This window comes from Chlorocebus sabaeus, chromosome 20 (genome assembly GCF_047675955.1).
Source record: "Chlorocebus sabaeus isolate Y175 chromosome 20, mChlSab1.0.hap1, whole genome shotgun sequence".
Taxonomy (NCBI): domain Eukaryota; kingdom Metazoa; phylum Chordata; class Mammalia; order Primates; family Cercopithecidae; genus Chlorocebus; species Chlorocebus sabaeus.
In genome coordinates, this window is record NC_132923.1 from 31,228,858 (window position 1) to 31,249,382 (window position 20,525).

Here is a 20,525-nt window from a genome sequence, read left to right on the forward strand (position 1 = left end):
TCTTAGCACCAGCTGGTCAGTTTGAGATAATTTAAAGAAAGACAAAGACAAAAAAGAAATTAAAGACTGCTGTATTGGCTGCTCAGTTAAAACTCTTCACTAAAGGCAATTATCCTGACTTTGGCCACCCTTTCTATAAAGAAAAGAAATAAATAATAGTTGTTGTAAAAAGCCAGTTATTGTTGCAAAAAGCCAGTGTGTTGGGAGAGGGATTGTACAAAGAGATTCTGAAGGGTAAAGAAATTGTACAAACATGAGAATCAAGAAAGCCCAAAAGCCTAAGGAATAACTGACAGGTGTCTTAAAATGGACAGATTTAGGAAGTCTCAGAGGCGGAAATTGAAACTACTGCTGCTTCTTAGTCTGCAATGCCCTCAGATAGTTTGGCTTTTCATTTGGTGAAAGAACACTAAAAAATGATTGATACTTTGAGTAAGTCTTCTACTTTTTCCTTTTTCTCTGTTATTCCCATACAGATAGGTTATCTTGCTGAGGAACATATGTTCTTATTTTCTCCTGTGTCTCTCATAAAGCTGTTTGGGAGACACTAGTTTTAAATTGCTGTGCAATTTAAAGGTTATCATATTCTGTACACCAGTGAGTGTCTGTAGAATTCCTTGAGGAAAATGCATCTCATTTGGTTACCATGCACCTTGTGAATGTAAAGGGTTATAGCAGAGAGTTGTAGGCTCATACTGTATCAGAAAATCACCCAAGCTACATTGCTTTGCGGAATGGCAGAAAGTGGTAATTTCACACCATGTTGGAAAAGCATGCCAATCTGGACAAATCAATCTCTTGCTTTCAGAGCCAGGGACTCTTGATACTGGTGTACTTTGAGATATAGAGCCAATAAAGATATTTCAACAAAAGCAAAGTGCATGCCATATGCAAAGTGATATCTGATATCAAGAGCTCAATCAGAAGAAATAAAGCCTATATAATGATAAGAAAAGCTAAATAATAATGTAAATAAGCCACCCACCTACAATATTATATTGTTCTTCTAGTAAATGAAAAATGTATTTTTTCCAGACTTACGGAGATATAATTGACCAGTAGAAAGTGTGTATGTTCAAGGTGTGCAATCTGTTTATTTGCTGTACTTATTTTCTACTGTTTCAAGAGCTCAATCAGAAGAAATAAAGTCTATATAATGGTAAGAAAAGCTAAATAACAATTTAATAAGCCACCCACCTACAATATTATATTGTTCTTCTAGTAAATTAAAAATGTATTTTTTTCCAGACTTACTGAGGTATAATTGACCAATAAAAAGTGTCTGTATTCAAGGTGTGCAATCTGTTTATTTGTTATACCTTTACATTGTGAAATGATTGATCCAATCAAATTAACACGTTGATTTCCTCACACAGTTACCATTGTGTGTGTGTGCAGGTTTGTTTGTGTTTGTGTGTGATGAGGATACTTAAGATCTAGTCTTTTAGCAAATTTCAAGTAAACAATATAGTAAAACTATGGTCGCTATACTTACATTAGATCCTCAGAACTTATTCATCCTATAACTGAAAATTTGTATCATTTGGTCAATATCTTGCCATTTTCCTCAGCCCCTGTCAGCTATTATTCTGTCTGCTTATATAAATTCATATGTTTTAGATTCCACATATAAGTGGGATCACACAGTATTTGTCTTTCTGTGTTTGGCTTAGTTCATTTAGCATAAAGTCCTCTAGGTTTATCCATGTCATTGCAAATGACAGGATTTTCTTCTTTTTCACTACTGAATATATTCCATTGTATATAATAAATATGGTATTTTAATCCATTTATTCCTTCAGCAACACTTAGATTATTTCCATATCTTGGCTATTGTAAATAACATCACAACAAATATGAAGATTCATATATTGCTTTAAGACACTGATTTAATTTCCTTCAGCTACTCAAAAGTGAAATTACTAAATCATATGGTAATTCTATTTTTAAGTTTTTGCGGAAACTCTAGACCTGATTTTCATAAATATTATTCTAATTTACATTCCCATGAATAGTGCACAAGAGTTTCCTTTTGTCCATACTTTCAGCAATATTTGTTATCTCTTGGCTTTTTAATAACCACCAGGTTTGAGGTAATACCTCACTGTGTGTTTTATTTGCATTTTCCTGATAATTAGTGATGTTGAACATTTATTTATAAACATGCTGGCCATTTTATGTCTGAGAAATAAAAATGTGATAAAGATGGTTGACCACTGTATAGATTTGTATAAAAGCTTAACATTAATTCCTGTATTTCCTAATTCTATATCCTGATTTCTGACCTTGGTATCATTTTCTGAAAGTATTTATAATTTATCTATGTTTTAATTTTTGTTACTTTATATTCCTCTAGAGAATGGAATTAGATTCTTATTTGCTTTCACTTATAAAAGAACTCAATATTTATCACAACTGTTTCCTCAAGGGTTTTGGGATTTTGCTACAGTATTTTCTAGTCATTTATGGAACTTAGAGAAATTTTTGCAACCAGAGGAATTTATAATTATTCAAACTATAGATTATTTGCTGGTGTCCTCAGAAACTAAAGAGCATTGCAAATTGATACTTCAGCTTTGTTACAGTTCTTGGCTTAACAGGAATGTAAGGCTTCACTGAGGAAACTGCAATATTGCACAACTGAGCTCTAATATTTCAGTGGTACAATCTAGGAGTCTGCTAATTTTATAATAAAATGACCTATTACAAAAAAGTAAAAATTTTGGAGACTACCACAATATTGTAGATAGCAGATTTCAGCTTTTGCAAAGAAAACAAAATCTCTGATGGAACAATTACATAATAATTATCTAGATCTTCTGGTTTGGTCCCTAAAATCTGAATAAATTTTTAAGTAAGTTAAACTAGTCATAGCTTCCCCCAACTTTAAAAAATACATAACATTTTAAATAGAAAACATTGCATTTCAACAAAAACTAAACTACCTTATGAAAAATTGATAGCTGATTTTTTAGAGATAAAACTTTATAACTGCCTGCTTAAATATTAGTATTTCATTGTAGAGTTCCTTAAAGGCAAAAGGACACTTCCAAAGGTAATAATTTTGCTGATAGATCTGTAAAAGCAGTTGTTGAAACATGATATAGTTCAACCTTATATGCTTCACTTTTAAAACAGTAAAAAGTTGTTCATTTTAAAGCTATGTAGAGAAAAATAAATGGACATATGGATTTAAAAATGGGCTAAAATAAATGTGGCTGACTGTGTGAATTACGTAACAAAATAATTCCAATATCACAGTTTCTATTGGCTTGGGATTGTTATGCCACCAATAAAACAATCTGTGTTTTTGAACATAAAATTGTTCAAAACATAAAAGAGATATGCTATTGTGAGTAGAATTATTTTCATGCCACACCCAAACTAACTATAGGAAGTTTTCATTTAACAATTTTACCAGAAATATTATGACAGCTGGATTTCAAAGAACAAAAGCTTATAGAAGATAAGGTGAGATTTTTTTGTCTAGTTGTGGTGTGTATAACATCTGGGTGGTCTGATATTTTCCCCAATTCATGAAACTAATGTTTGGGCAATGGTAAACACTCTGTTGATAAACGTAATTTCTGCTTTTGGGATGCCATAGTATTTAAGTCAGACAGAAAAAAAAAAAATATGTTATTTCTACAGTTATCTAGGAATTATGGAAGTATTATAGATTCCTATAAGACTCAGTCCTCTGGAAAATAGAGCAAACAAATCAAACTCAAAAAAAAAAAAAAACAACTCAATTGTCTAAAATTCTGCCACTTCCTATATTAAGATGACGTAGAGCTTTGCCACCATATTTTCTTTGAATTTCTGTTTGGCAGACTTATGAATTCTGGTCTGACTTTTTCTGTGCCTGATTTAACTGAATCCTCTCATAATGATGTTTATTACCTCAAATGGCTTCTCTCTTCCCTGGTATCTCCGAGACAAAAAGTCATAAGAACCCGGTAGGACCCACCAGAAGCCTGCCAAGCCTATTGACCAGACGGTTTCACAAATTAAGGTGTTCTGATGAGAAGAAAGGCTTTTATCTCCTTTAGAAAGACATTTTTAAATGCTCCCAATCACCCATAGAGCTGTCAAAGTAAAAACAAACTAACTAAAAAGAAAACAAAAATAAAAAACAGGATTCATACTTTCCATGTGAAGCAAACATCTCAGGGAAACTGGACTGATGGTCCTACAAAGACTGGAAACGTAAGTTTTCTGACGTAGCTAATTGTTGTACTGAACACAACTGAAAGGAGATATTCTAGCAAATTTATTACTGTTCTTATAGATCGCCTCCTGTCTTAATCACAGTAGGGTTATTTCAATTTCTTCTTTAAGAAACACATTTTGAACTGGGCACGGTGGCTCACGCCTGTGATCCCAGCACTTTGGGAGTCTGAGGTAGGCTGATCACTTATGTATAGGAGTTTAAGAACACCCTGGCAATATAGCAAAACTCTATCTCTAAAAGAACTACAAAAAATAACTGGGCATGGTATCATGTGCCTATAGTCCCAGCTACTCGAGAGGCTGAAGTAGGAGGATCACTTGAACTCAGGAGGCAGAGGTTGCAGTGATTCAAGGTTATGTCACTGCATTGCAGCCTGGATGAAAAAGCAAGAACCTGTCAAAAAATAATAATAGTAATAATACAATAAAATAAAAAATAAAAAAGTTAAAAAGGAAAAATGAATCATATTTTACTAGAAAACCTACATGTTGTCTCTTGTACTTCTTTTTTTCTGTAATTCCAGTGTTATGGGTTAAACTGAGTCCCCCAATGTTTATATATTGAAGTCTTAACCCCTGGTACTCCAGAATATAACTTTATTTGGAAAACCAGTCATTGTCAATTTAATTACTTAAGACAAGGTAATACGGGAATAGGGTGGACTCCAATCCATTATGAAAGCTGTCCTTACAAAAAAGGAAAAATTTGGACACATATCACACAAGGACACAAGTTAAAAGCCATAAGGAAATGAAGGAGGAAGTTGGGCTGATGTTTTTCGAAGTCAGGGAACACCAAAGATTATCACGAAACCACCAGAAGGTAAGTGAGAGGGATTGAACAGAACTACTTTAACTGTCCTCAGAAGAAACCAGCCCTGCTGACACCTTGATCTTGGTTCTATCCTCTAGAACTGTAAGACAATAAATTCCTGTTGTATAAGCCACCGAGTCTGGGGTACTGTGTTACAGAAACTCTAGCAAACGAATACACCAAGTAACGATTCTCACGATCTCATTTCTATCAGTTCTAAATTTTACTTCCAATAAAAGCAAGGTCTAGACTCATAAATACAACAATCTGATTACTGATAGAGTAAAAATGACATCATTTTCATTAGTAATGTTTGAAAACAACAAAGTAAAATTAGTTAATATGTATCCAGACACTCAAGCTCCAATTTTATACTACAAATATATTAGAAAGATAATGTAGAAACAAATAACATGTAATAAGTAGACAAAACATATTATCTGGCATTTACAGATAGAGATTGCAAAAAACACATCTAGTGTCACTAGGATAAATTGAGATGCAAGGTCTCTCCAATCTTAATATAGACAGATAAACAAAAGTGAATACTTGTTATTCATAAAGATTTATTTGACTATTATAATAGGATAACTATTGATTCTTTTCTCATGCCAAAAGAAAGCAAACCAACAGACCAAAAAGACTCATAGAATTTGTCCATAAGACTTAAAATAGTCACACTTTTATGCATTAATGATAGAAACATAATCTGTACCTTTCAATAGTCTCATAATAAAACTTCGATACTAAAAGATGGCCATGAATATCATTGCATTTCACATCAATAAAAAAATTGGAAAAAATTGAAAAATTGTTAAAAGACCTTATTGTTATATCATTGTTATGATATTTATGTGATGAACTAAAACTCAGATGTTATTTGTTATCCCTTGCAAGAAAAGCTTCTCATTAAAGAGTTATATTATCTGGATCCAGAAGCAAGCTAATCCTTAGGTTTGGATGAGACAGGAGTTTATAAAGAACTACTAAATGGTTATTTGGTTAATAATTTGAAATACATTAAAGACAATAATTTGTGTAATTAACATAGAGCTAAGAAACATTTTTGTAGCTTGCTAATCAACAATTTGATTTAACCATTCATCATTGGTATGGTATATTCAAAGGTTATCTCTGATATCATTTGCTGTGTCTCCACATGAATCTCATCTTGAACTGTTGTTCTTATAATCCCCACATGCCATGAGAGGGACTTGATGGGAGGTAATTGAATCATGGAAGCAGTTACTCTTATGCTGTTCTCTTGATAGCTAGTGAGTTCTCATGAGACCTGATGGTTGTAAAAGGGCCTTTTTCCTCTTTTGCTTGGCACTCATTGCCTCTCCTGCCTCCCTGTGAAGAGGTGCCTTCAGCCATGATTGTAAAGTTTCTTAGGCCACCCCAGTCATGCAGAATTGAGAGTCAATTAAACTTCTTTCCTTTATAAATTACCCTTATTGGCAGCATGAGAACTGATGATTACAGTAAATTGGTACCAGTACACTGGGGTGCTGCTATAAGAATACCAAAAATGTGGAAGCCACTTTGGTACTGGGTAGCAGGCAAAGGTTGAAACAGTTTGGAGGATTCAGAAGAAAATGGGAAGATATGGGAAAGTTTGGAACTTCCTAGAGACTTGTTAAATGGTTTTGGCCAAAATGCTGATAGTGATATGGACAATGAAGTTCAAGTTGAGGTGGTATCAAATGGAGATGAGGAACTTGTTGGAAACTAGAGTAGAGGTCACACTTGCTATATTTTAGCAAAAAGACTGGTGACATTTTACTCCTGCCCTAGAGATCTGTGGAACTTTGAACTTGAGAGAGATAACTTAGGGTATCTGGTGAAAGAAATTTCTAAATAGCAAAGTGTTCAAGAGGAAACACAGTATAAGAGTTTGGAAAATTTGCTGCCTGATGATGCAACAAAAAAGAAAACCATATTCTCTGGGGAAAATTTGAGATGGCTGCAGAAATTTGCATAAGAAATAAGGAGCCAAATGTTAACCACCAAGACAATGTGAAAAATGTCTCCAGAGCATTTCAAAGACCTTCATGGCAGACCCTCTCATCACAGGCCCAGAGGCCTAGGAGGAAAAAATGATTTTCTGGGCCAGGCCCAGGGCTGCCCTGCTCTGTGCAGCCTTGGGACTTGGTTCCATGCATCCTACCCACTCCAGCCACGGCTAAAAGGAACAAATTTACAGCTCAGGTCATTACTTCATAGACTGCAAGCCTCAAGCCTTGGCAACTTCCACATGTTGTTGGGCCTGCAGTTGTACAGAAGTCAAGAATTGGTTTTGGGGACTTCCACCTAGATTTCAGAAGATATATGGAAATTCCTGGATGTTCATGCAGAAGTTTGCTGCAGAGGTGGAGTCCTCTGGAGAAACTCTGCTAGGGCAGTGTGGAAGGGAAATGTGGAACTGCAGCCCCCACACAGAGTCACCAATGGAGCACAGCCTAGTGGAGCTGTGAGAAGAAGGCCATTGTCCTCCAGATACCAGAATAGGAGATCCATCAACAGCTTGCATCCTCTGCCTGGAAAAGTGCCAGCCCTTGAAAGCAGCCGGAAGGGAGGCTGTGTCCTGCAAAGCCACAGGGGAGGAGTTGCCCAAGGCAGTGGGAGCCCACCTCTAGCATCAGCATGCTCTGGATGTGAGACATGGAATCAAAGGAGATCATTTTGGAACCTTAAAGTTTGATGACTGCCCTATTGGATTTTGGACTTGCCTGGGGTCTGTGGCCCCTTTTTTTTGGCCAATTGCTCTCATTCTGAACAGGTATATTTATCAAATGCCTGTACCCTTATTGTATCTAGAAAATAATTAACTTGTTTTTGATTTTACAGGCTCACAGGTGGAAGGGACATGCTTCGTCTCAGATGTGACTTTGAACTGTAGACATTTGAATGAATGTTGAAATGAGTTAACACTTTGCAGAACTGTTGAAAAGGCATAATTCTGTTTCGAAATGTGAGGACATGAGATCTGGGAGAGACCAGGGGTGGTTTGGCTGTGTCCCCACCCAAATCCATAATGGGAGGGAGGTAGTGAAAGGTAATTGAATCATTAGGGTGGTTACTCTCGTGCTGTTCTAGTGATAGTGAGTGAGTTCTCATGAGATCTGATGGTTTTATATGGGGCTTTCCCTCCTTTTACTCAGCATTCATTCCATCTCCGGCCACCCTGTGAGAAGTTCCATCCACCATGATTATAAGTTTCCTTAGACTTCTCCAGCCATGTGGAACTATGAGTCAATTAAACCTCTTTCCTATATAAATTACCCAGTCTCGAGTATGTCTTTATTAGCAGTGTGAGAATGGACTAGTACATTCCCCAATGAAAATAAAGTACTGATTTCTTACAAAATCAATAAGTATATTATTTTATCATAATTTTGACATCAGTTTTGTTTTCTATTTTACTCTGGACTTGCTAGATATTTGGATAATTGCAAATTTCCCAGAGAAAGGTAGAGACAACAATAAAAATAATTAGAAAATAGTAATATTATTATTGTTTAGTAACACAGAGAGGAGATCGTAATGGCAAATTCAAATTTAAAATAAAAGGCTTAATTCTCCATGATCAACTTAAAGAGAGCTCACCTTTTTGTAAGAAGATTAACTTGTAAATTCTTTTTTTTTTGGAACGTACGTACATCTTCTTAAAAGCTAAATAAGACTCTCACCACCTTCGTGACCTAAGAATGTTTTTCTCAAGGACTTGAGAAACATCTCTTTGAAATATTCATACCACAGAAGAGAACTTTCTACTTTCCAGTTTTTTTGAGAAAATAGAAACCTAACTTGAGCAGAAGAGCCTCCCTTTAAATTTCAAAACTGTCTTTTATCATAAAGGAGCATGAAGTGTATTTTTCATCTAGATAATCACAAATAGCTAAAACAGATGGTTATCTCAATTACCAAGTGAGTTTAAGATGAACTATATGTGACAAATGTTGTTATCAAGTTATCTTACTTGAGGACTATTCTTTTTTGAGAACTCGTATTTAATAAATTGTACCTGCTTGGCTATATGAAAGGGTGAAATTTTTTCTGTCTTTGCAAACCTTTAACAGATTGCCTTTGATGCACATCACATTCAGGTTTTAAGCTCATTCAAAAATAAAACTGTTTTTCTCTTTTCTATCTTTGAGAAGAGATTTTCTGGGTTGGGAGAAGAATTTTTTATGTTTTATTTTCCTAACACATTATAGCAAAACTTAACAGAGTTATTCCAGAAGAGCACAGAACAGACCAATCTCACTTGTAGACATGTACACAAAATTCTTAAATAAATGACTAAACATGACTGGTAAAATATGTACTCTTCTACTATTTACAATAACAAAGCCTGCAAAAAATTTAATCTTCAACTCACTCAAGAAAACATTACAATATAAACATCTATTTTATTAAATATGCAGCCAACTAAAAAACATTTTAAAGAAAGGTGTGGAGTATCAAAGTTAGCGTCCAATTTTTAATTTGTGGTTTGATTTTGCCTTTTTGTTTATCTTCATCTACTCCTGCCTTTGGTCTGAGTTCACTTGATTTTTATTTATTTTTATTATTATTATTTTTTTCAAGATGGAGTCTTGTTCTGTCACACAGGCTGGAGTGCAGTGGTGCGATCTCGGCTCACTGCAAACTCCACCTCCTGGGTTCAAGCAATTCTCCTGCCTCAGACTCCAGAGTAGCTGAGATTATAGACACTCATCACCACACCCAGCTAATTTTTGTATTTTTAGTAGAGACAGGGTTTTATCATGTAGGCCAGGCTGGTCTCAAAATCCTGACTTTGTGAACTGCCGGCCTCAGCCTCCCAAAGTGCTGGAATTACAGATGTGAGCCACAGTGTCTGGCCCCACTTGATTTTTTCAATTGCCTGTAAACATTTAAGTGACTGACACTCAGCCTTTTCTTGTGCTGCGTCCTCTACCAAGGCAGAGATTATCTGACTTTATTAAGCCTCTTCTACAGGGTCTTTAAACAAAAAACATTTTTAAAATAAAACAGGATCAATATTGAGATTATTGGATAATCTACTTGTGACAGAAAAGAAAGTCTAGCATGATATTTTCACAAAATATAATCACCATACATAATTTGAAATTTGGTTGGCATTTCTGCATAGAATATCTAGACAAAAAAACTTTCTGAAAAATATCTGAACCATACCTGACCTCCAACACTTCCAGGATAGAACATGGTGATATTAATGTCCATTGAAATAAGTAGAGACACTGGTAACGAAGTCTTCCACTCCTCTTGCGAAAGATACGTTACCAACCTGATATGTCCTTTCTTCAACCAGAATACTTTTTATGTAAAACCTTTGCATTTTTTCCCTATTTTCCATGTTATCATATGCATTAGAGTCCCATTTCAAACTGTCTTCATTTCACATTCACTTATTTAAATACCCAGCATCCCAACCAGATCCTGATTAACTTGTTCTCCACTGCCAACCATAAAAATTTGGCACCACATATTATCTCTCAGAATGCAAAGCACATGGAAGATCTTTAATATTTGTAAAGAAGGGGAGCCTTTTGTAATTCTTTGTTTTTAATCAAATTTACTTTTCTACTAAATTCTTGTATTAATACAGATAATTTAAATACTCATTTGTCATGTCAAACTGAATACAGTATTATTTGTTGACATTTATTCAATTATTAAATGATTATGTTAAATAAATATAAAAATTTTGATAATTTTTTAAAATATGAATGCTCAAATAAAATGCATGAAATGTAAACTATTTCTAAGCAATTGGTTTCTGATAAGTTGGCATCAAAACAAATTTTAGAGATTCATTCCACTTTTTTTTTCTTTTCTGAATTCTACTTTTAATGTTGTTACATTTAATGAGCAGAATTTATTATGTGATGTTATTAAATATAGATGTAACACTCAAAACAACAATGTCAAACCTTTATACATCTTCTGTTTCAGGTTACTCCAGTTGTCAATGGTTTCCTCCTGAAAATAAAAATTATTAATGCATATTTTTCATTTTAATAATATATGAATAAATTAATTACAATTTTACAATAAAAGGTCTTGTCCCAAGGAATTCAAAAATTAGTTCATGTAACAAATAGTTATTTAACATATGTGATAGGCAGAGCAACATGATATTTAAGAACTTGAATGCTTGATACTCAGACAACCTGGGTGCAAAACAGTCATGTGGTCTCCCCATGGTAAATGGATGGTAAATGGGGTCATCTCTGCACCCTAACTGGATGTGATGTCAAGACTGCTGATGTCACAGCCACACACATCAAAAGAATATACATTTTGTAATTGAAATAATGATATTTTCTTAAGTAAGAAAAGTAGACATCCAAGCCTGTCTAATGCCTGGAGCTGAAGAGGACAGTGGCTTTGGTTTATACTGTACTCAGGGTGTGGGCCTGGGTGAGGGTTTCAACAGTCAGGAAGAGAATTGTGCTTTGAATATCCTTCCGTTGACAAGAGACAGCATACCTGGGTTTTCTTATTGGTTGTCCAGATGCGACACAAGAAGGAATGAAATACTGCTGGGGATTGAACACTGTCACTGGTCAAGCATCCAAATGTAGTCAGACTCTTAATTATATTAATCTAAATCCATCACTTCCTAACTGTGGCACCTGAAGTAAATCACTTATTTTTACTATATAATTGGCGTAGTAGTAATCTCTACTTCATAGATTTGTCTCACATAACTTCACATATACAATTGTCATGATATAAGTTTTTATTACATAGAATAGTTACAGAGATTAGAGGAACAATGAATACATGTATCTTTTAGAAACTTCTCTGGCACATAGAATCGTCTTAGAGATGGTTGTTCTTCTTGCAGAACCATTACATACTAGTCTCTATGCTAAGCAGAGTATGTGCCAATTGCCTGTCATCAAGAGCTCTCCATGTCATTGGAAAAGAAGCTAAAAATACTTCTAAGGTTGGTGCCATAAATTTCATATATAATAAATTTATATGTAACGTTTATAAATTATTTATGCTATGTGTATATTTATATATTTTTTAAATAATTAAATATATGTGTATATATACACATATATAAATACACACACGGAGAGAAAAGGGAGAGCTTAACTCTAACTACAGAGCAGTAAAAATTTGAGGTTAACTTTGAAAGCTGAATAGAGAATCACATGGAGAGAAATAGAGAAAATTATTTTTAGACAAATAAAATACTATAAATAAAAGCATTGAGGTATGTAACTGTAAGTATTGAATGAAATGGAAATTACAGTGCAAGCTTTGGGGGATAACTGGATATTCACAGGACAACCAGTGATGTCTAAAATATATATAATGGCTAAATTGTTCATTATAAATTATAAAACTATAAGAGATTTCAAAAATAGAAGTGAATTACAATGATAACTAAAGAGTATAGGCCAGGCATGGTGGCTCACACCTATAGTTCCTGCACTTTGGGAAGCCAAGGGGGGCGGATCACTTGTGGTCAGGAGTTCGAAACCAGTCTGGTCAACAGGGTGAAACCCCATCTCTACTAAAAATACAAAACAATTAGCTGGGCATCGTGGCTTTAACACGGGAGGTGGAGGTTGCAGTGAGGTGAGATTGTGCCACTGCACTCCAACCTGGGTGATAGAGCAAGAACCCGTCCCAAGAAAAAAAAAAAAAAGAGTCATTCGTGGAAGTGATACAATTTAATAGCTCTCCAAGTTAGTGGAATTTGCCTAAACTCAGAAAGTTAGTTAAGCGTATTTGATGTAGTCAAGAATACGAAGACAATCTGTCTCTGGGACTGGAGAAGACCTGCCTGACCCAGTTAAAATATATATGTGGAGAAATTGTTATGAATAAATTTTGCTAAACCTTATGGTATCATAACACTTAAGTGTGGTAAGCAAAATGTATTAAAACTGTAAGGCAACCACACATAAAGGAATGAAAGAAACAGAAAAGTTCTGCCTGTGAATACAATCAGAAAGTCAACTATCCATAGATAGAAACTCTACTTGCTCCTCTATTGTAGGAATAGTTTTATCTGCTTAGTCTAGAGCAGTGATCAAGGGAGAAGAGGCCCTGGGTCTTATGAAGTCTATGCTTTAATAATGGAGACGACCAGGCATGATGGCTCATGCCTGTAATCCCAGCACTTTGGGAGGCTGAGGCAGGTGGATCATGAGGTCAGGAGATCGAGACCATCCTGGCTAAACGGTGAAACCCCGTCTTTACTAAAAATACAAAAAAAAAAAAAAAATTAGTCAGGTGTGGTGGTAGGCGCCTGTGACCCCAGCTACTTGGGAGACTGAGGCAGGAGAATGACGTGACCTGGGAGGTGGAGCTTGCAGTGAGCCGAGATCACGCCACTGCACTCCAGCCTGGGGGACAGAGCGAGACTCCATCTCAATAAATAAATAGACAAATAAATAAATAAATAAATACATAAATAAATAAAGGAGACACAGATAAATGAATAAACAAATAGAATGATTCTAGTTAAAAATTTTACAAAGTAAACAAAACAAGATAAACTGATAGAAAATGAACTGAGACATGGGATAACTTTAGAAAAGTTCTGTTGAAAGTTGACCATTGACCTGAAACTTAAACAATAAGAAAAGTTTATTTATGCAAAAATCTAGAGGAAGAATATTCAGACATAACATACTTATGGAAAAAAAATAGGTACAAAGCAATAGGGCACAATTAACATGTGAGAAACTGAAATAAATGTGTAAATAGAATAATCCTTTATAGGAAAAGCAAACACTATTGGATAACTGGATTATTAGATATAAGGGATAAAGGAAGAAATATGCAAATGAATTTCCATGGAGAGATCTAATAATTATTGAATGTCTGAGTGTTTTGATGTACATTTTTCAAATGAGTTTTACAGCAATAAAAGTGCATGGTAGAACTCGTAACATATGTGAAAGCAGTGGATTTCAGCTGTTGTGAGCTGTCACAATGTGATAATTCACAGGATTTGAAGCTGGTTCTACTAACTTTAAAGCCCATATCAATGACATTTTACCATACTCCTTTTACTGGCTTAAGTGACACATAATGGTGTGATTGATACAGAGAAGAAGATATTAGAAAAGAAAGTTAGCATACTTACAAAATAGATTTTTAGTCATCTACATGGGACTGCTTACCAGGTCATCGTAGATGGTTAACAGATAAAGAGAAGCCCAAAACTACATCAATTTGAATAAATTCTATAAAGGAGAGAATTGGGGGAAAAATAGAAGCCCTTGGTAATGTTTTTTCTAGTCAGTCTATGGGGTCTAAAAATAATTGATTTGATAAAAGCATTATGATTTTTAAAGCACATTTACCATTTGGTTACCAAACATTAATATTTTAATATTTTCCAAATATTAAAATTTGGTATTTAGGATAACTAGGAATAATCAAATTTTTGAGGAAGATTGGTTTTTACCTCATTGGAATACTAATCATTTTTAAGGATATCTCTATTAGAGTAATCCATCTGAAAACAAATCCAACTACTTGTGAAACTTTGGCTTTATTTTACAGCAGTTCTAGGAAGTGATGACTATATTAATACTGAAATACAGAGAAATAATAAAAATATTTGCTAAAATGTGACTATTTAAATAATTAAATTTGAGTAATTCATGTAGAGAATGATACAATAAAAAAGCTACAAAATCAGTAGGAAAGTATTTCTGCCTTTTTAGCACACTTAATCTTGTTCAGAGTAATTTACATGGAAGAAAAAGCAGTGGATGACATGAGAATTCTGGGAAGATGTCAAGGTAAAATGTATTAGGAATCTGTCTTCTCACCTAGACAACGATTGCACTAGCAGAGATTGTCTGGTATAACTATTTTCCAACTTTTTAGAGTGTTGGACCCTTACAACTTTCAGGAAGAGGCTTGGGCAGTAAATTACAGTTAATTTCTGTCAATATCATTTCTTAGCTCAGAGACAATTATCCATTTTCGCTCTCCAGCCCTGTAGCAGACAGCAATGTATTTGTTCCTGGAGCAACTGTCATACAGCTTGCAGGAGCCAGAGTGGGCAATAAAGAGCCTGTCTTCAAAATATTGTTGACCTGTGTTCTGATTGTTGATTGCTATTTCTGACCATATAGGTGCAAGCACAGTGGCAAGCAGCCATTTTTGCACTCCCTTCTCAGTTGTTGGAAGCCCCTCTCTCTTGTTCTGAAACAACTTCCAGGGGATCCTAAAAAGCCAGCACCTTTATCCTCCCTTTCATTTTTCTATCTTTTTATTTTCTTTTTGAGATACATACTTTAAACACTACGGCATTCAAAAGTAACTGCATATACAGGAGAATTCGAAATTTACCACAAAAGCACAGGGAATGACTCAGAAAAGATACGACAAAAATCTTCATTTTACACCTCACACTTCTCTTGAGCACAGAAACAGTCTTTAACAATAAAAGAAAAAGAAACAACAACAAATTCTAGGGAAAGAAAGAATTCTGAGCGCCAGAAATAAAACATTATTTCAAATGTTCAGCTTTGAATAAAAATTGATAAAACATACAAAGAAAGGAGAAAGTGTGATTCAAAGAAGCAAAACAAAACAAAACAAAAACAAAACAGAAACTCTCTGAGAATGATTGAATGATAGCCGTACCTACTAGACAAAGTCCTAAAACAACCATCTGAAAAATGCTTAAAAACTAAAAAAACATGAAGAAAGTGAAAAAAACAAGTATGAGGAAAATTAAAATATCACTAAAGAGACAGAAAAGCTAAAATAATACGAAAATTCTAGATCTGAAAAGTACAATAACTAAAATGAAAAACTATCTGCAAATATTAAAAGGCAGATTTGAACAGAAGGTAGAAGAATCAGTGAATTTAAAGATAGACCAATGGAATATACCGAGTCTGAGAAACAGAAAGAATAATGATTGACAAAAGCGAATGGCGTCTAAGGAACATATGGGACACATCAAGCAGACCAAAATATACATAGTGGTGATTCCATTAGGAGAAGAGAGAAAGAAAGGAGAAGAATTATTTGAAGATCTTTGGCCAAAAATTGTGTAAGTTTGATAAAGGCCAGGAATATAGACATCTGAGAAGTTCAGTCAGCTCCAAGTAGGAAGAATTCAAAATGATCCACACCAAGATATTGTACTCAAACTGTCAAAAGCCAAAGACAAAAAAAGTAAAAAAAAACTTGTGAAAGCAGTAAGACCAAGTACAAGGGTCTACCAGTAACATTATCAACAGAATCGTCATCACAAAGTTTGGAATCTAAAAGGAGGATGATATAGTTTAAAGTAAGAAGCAAAAAATCTGTCAAACAAGAATCTTATATCTGAGAAAACATTTATCTTCAAAAGAACATGCCAAAATTAATGAAAACTCAAGAAGTTTGTTTCCACTAGACCATCCCTGAAGGAAATGTTAAAGGAAGTCATATAAGTTGAAAAGAAAACAAGACAGTAAATCAAAACTATATAAACCAATGAATATCTCTTTAAAGGTAATTGCATTGATAAATTTAAAACCTGCATAGCAAATTTGTAAAAATAACCACACTGCCCAAAGAAATCTACAGATTTAATGCAATTTCTGTTGAAATACCATCATCATTCTTCATTGAACTAGCAAAAAAAAAAAAAAAAAAAGGTTGTAAAATTTATATGGAACCAAAAAATAGCCTGCACAGCCAAGGCAAGACTAAGCAAAAAGACCAAATCTGAAGCCATCACATTACCTAACTTCAAACCATACCACAAGTCTATAGTCAACAAAACAGCATAACACTGGTATAAAAATAGGCACATAGACCAATGAAACAGACTAGAGGACTCAGAGAAAAAGGCAAATACTTACAGCCAACTGATCTTTCACAAATCAAACAAAAACATACAGTGGAGAAGGACATCCTATTCAATAAATGGTCCTGAGATAATTGGCAAACCACATATAGGAGAATAAAACTGGATCCTCTTTCTCACTTTATGCAGAAAACAACTCAAGGTGAATCAAAGACTTAAATGTAAGACATGAAACCATAAAAATTCTAGAAGGTAACTTCAGAAAAACTCTTCTAGATGTTGGCTTCGGCAAAAAGTTCATGACCAAGAAATCAAAAACAAATGCAAAAATAAAATAAATAAATAAAATAAAATAAAATAAAATAAACAGATGGAACCTCATTAAACTTAAAAGCTTCCAGATATCATAAAAAAAAAAAAAAAAAATCAGCAGAGTAAACAGACAAACTATAGAGTGGGAGAAAATACTTGCAAACCATGGGTTTGACAAAGGACTAATATCCAGAATCCACAAGTAACTTAAACTAATCAGCAAACAAACAAAACACAAATTATCTCATCAAAAAGTGGGCAAACAACATGAATAGACAGTTCTTGAAAATATACAAATGGAAAACATATGAAAAAATGTTCAAATCAGTAATTATCAGGGAATTACTACCTTACTCCTGTAAGAATGATCATAATAAGGAAATGAAAAATTGATATGTTGGCATGGATGTGGTGAAAAGGGAACATTTTTTCACTGCTGGTGGGAATGTAAACTAGTAAAACCACTGTAGAAAACAATATGGTGATTCCTCAAAGGACTAAATGTAGAACAACCATTTGATCCAACAATCCCATTACTGGGTATCTACCCAAAGGATAAGAAGTCATTATGTGAAAAAGACACTTGCGCACACATGTTTATAGCAACACAATTAACAATCGAAGATATATGGAACCAGATTAAAAACTCATCAACCAATGAATGAATAAACAAATTGTGAAATACACGTGCACGCACACGCACGCGCACGCGTGCACACACACACACACACACACACACCATGGAATACTATTTAGCCATAAATATGAATGAAATAATGACATTCAAAGCAACCTGGATGGCATTGTAAAACTGACACAACTGACCCATAAACTGTTCTTTTTGATAAACATAGATATGGACCCTTCTGGTCTTGAAAAGCTTTACATTTGTATCTGGTTTTTTTTTTTTTTTTTCCTGTGTTCCTTCCTTTTTGTCTCTTACAAAAAGTATCACAGAATTGAAAGCAGATCACTTCATCAGATGCTGGACCCCCTTATTCATCATGATTGTTTTCTTGCCCCTCCTAAAGTTTCTGTTTCTTTACGCATTGTTACGTTTCTTACCGTTTATATAAACCTTTGGTTTAATCAGGGAGATGGTTTTGAGACTGAGCACTCATGTCCTTAGTTACAGCACCCAATTGAATTTTTCTTCCTTGACAATACTTATTGTTTCAGTGATTGACTTTCTGTGCAGGAAGCCGCAGGACCTACACCAAACCCTTGGACACCATTATTCCAAGTGAGTAAGGGTTGGACACCATTATTTCAAGTGAAATAAACAGAAATGGAAAAATAAATATCACATTTTCTCACTTATAAGTGTGAGCGAAGCTATGAGGGCATAAAAACATAAGAATGATATAATGAACTTTGGGGACTCAGTGGGGGTTGAGAGAAGGATGAGTGATAAAAGACTACACACTGGGTACAGTGCACACTGCTTAGGTGATGGGTGCACCAAAATTTCAGAGATCACCACTAAAGAAATTATTCTTGTAATCTAAACCACCTGTTCTCCCAGAAGTATTGAAATGAAATAAAATTAAATTTAAAAAAAGAAATCTTAAAAAATGCACAATTAAATAAAAAATACAGACTAGTATTTTGTATGAACATTGATGACAAAATTTTTAACAAAATACTTGCAAACCAAATGCAGCAGCATATCAAAAGAATTATACTCCATGAGAAAAATGGAATTTATTTCTGAAATCCACAGATGTTTCAATATACAAAAATTAATCTATATAATACACTGCATTAACATAACAAATTTAAAAAGCACACCTGATCATATCAGTTGAAGCAAAATTACATTTGATGAAATTGAATAATCTTTTATAATAAAAGTAAACAATAAACTAGGAAAAGAAGGAAACTACCTCTACATAATAAAATCCATATTAGAAAATCCACAGTATAGGCCATATGTGATGGTGAGGCACTGCAAGATTTTTCTCTGAGACTAAGAACAGTGTAACAAATCCAAACTTCTCCACTTCTATTTGACACAGTATTGGAAGTCCTTGCCAGAACCGTTAAGCAAAAACATAGAAATAAAGGCATTGAAATTGAAAAGAAGGAGGGAAAATTATCTCTGCCTTTAGATGATTTGTTCTCATACAAACAAACTCTAAAGAACGTACACATACACATACACACACACACATAAACACACACAACTTTTAGAACTAATAAACAAATTCAGCAAAGTGGATACAAAGTTGACACAAAAATCAGTTTTATTTTTATACATTACTAATGAGGAAATGAATTTACCAATACAACTTCATTTACTATAGCATGAAAGTGAATTCAATACTTAGGGATTAACTAAACTAAGCAGTCAAAAAATTTGTACAACAAAACATTGCTGAAAAAAATTTTAAAAGACATAAATAAATGGAAAGACATCTCATTTTTAGAGATTAAAGACTTAATATTGCTAAAATGTCAATCTACCCAAAGTAATCTATAGATTTAATGTAAACTTTATCAAAATTCCAATTTTTTTGCAAAGGTAATAACACTTTTCTTAAAATTTATATGGCATCTGAATAAACCCCAAATAATTCAAACAATTTTGAAAAAGAACAAAGTTGAAAGACTCACACTTGCTGACTTCAAAATTTACTACAAAACTACAGCAACCAAAACAGTGCAGTACTAACACGAGGATAGACATATAACTCAATAGAATAAGGAAACCACTCAAAAATAAATCCTTACATACATGGTCAAATAAATATCAACAAGAATGTCAAGGCCTTTTCATGGAGAGCAAACAGTCTTTCCAGCAAATGATGTTGGGAAAACTAATTATCTGCCTACAAAAGTTAGAACCTAACCAAATGTTATATACAGAAACAAACTCAAAATAAATTAAATTTGTCCACTTAAGAACAAAAAGTATACAAATTACAGAAAAAATAACGCAAAGCTCCTTGACATTGGATTTAGCAATGATATCTTAGATATGAAATCCAAGTCACAGGCAATAAGAGAAAAAACAAACTAATGGTATTTAAAAACTAAAAATTTTTGTGCAATTGGATAAAAGGGTAACATGTGGAATGGGAGAAAATACTTGCATATCATGGATTTTGATATGGTTTTTGCCAAGGGATTAATATCTAGTATATAGAGAGAACACCTAAAACTCAACAATCAAAAGTACTTAGCCCAAATAAAAAAACAGTCAAAGTAATTGAATAGACATGACTACAAAGAGCATGTAAGAGGCTGGGAACAGTTGCTCAAGCCTGTAATCCTGGCAATTTGGAAGGCTGAAGTGGGTAAATCAGTTGGGGCCAGGAGTTCAAGACCAGACTGGCCAATATGGCTGAATTAATATATGAT